Raw genomic sequence first — 641 nt, 5'->3', positions numbered from 1 at the left:
ATTGATTAGCTTGTTCAGGTGTGTTTGATTAGGGTTGGAACTAAATTCTGCAGGACAGCGGCTCTCTAGGACCGAACTTGCCTACCCCTGACCTAGGGCGAGGTATAGGACTGTGCAAGCTTTGGGGGTGTTGATGGACTCGGTCTACTCCATCTAAGGCCGGGCGATCTTCCCAAAAAATCATATCACGCTCTTATAACACAGAGATGTACTATAGAGAATATCCAGACTGGAACAAGCCTATGGGTTTATCTCTTTGTACCATTTACATCCAGCAGCCATATCACCCTGTAGCCCAAGACTGGTTGCCCACTGAAGCTAAGCAGGGCTGAGCCTGGTTAGTACCTGGATGGGAGACCTCCTGAGAAAACCAGGTTGCTGCTGGAGGAGGTGTTAGTGAGGCCAGCAGGGGGCGCTCACCCTGTTGTCTGTGTGGGTCCTAACGCCCCAGTGTAGTGACGGGGACACTATACTGTCAAAGAGCACCGTCCTTCAGATGAGACGTTAAACTGAGGTCCTGACTCTCTGTGGTCATTAAAAATCCCAGGATGTCCTTCGAAAAAGAGTAGGGGTGTAACCCCGGCATCCTGGCTTCATCACTGTCTCCTCTCCACCAGTAAGCTGGTGTGTGGTGGCCGTTC

At 51.2% G+C, this 641-nt stretch overlaps 1 pseudogene; it reads left to right on the top strand.

Moving 5' to 3' along the window:
• Window positions 1-270: 270 nt before the first annotated feature.
• Window positions 271-387, top strand: LOC130101718 (5S ribosomal RNA; annotated as a pseudogene).
• The last annotated feature ends 254 nt before the right edge of the window (window positions 388-641 follow it).

Source organism: Rhinichthys klamathensis, unplaced genomic scaffold (genome assembly GCF_029890125.1).
Source record: "Rhinichthys klamathensis goyatoka isolate OS25496 unplaced genomic scaffold, OSU_Roscu_1.1 h1tg000011l_1, whole genome shotgun sequence".
In the NCBI taxonomy this organism is placed as follows: domain Eukaryota; kingdom Metazoa; phylum Chordata; class Actinopteri; order Cypriniformes; family Leuciscidae; genus Rhinichthys; species Rhinichthys klamathensis.
Note: the sequence above shows the minus strand (reverse complement) of the source record. Positions and strands in the feature narration are given on the sequence as shown.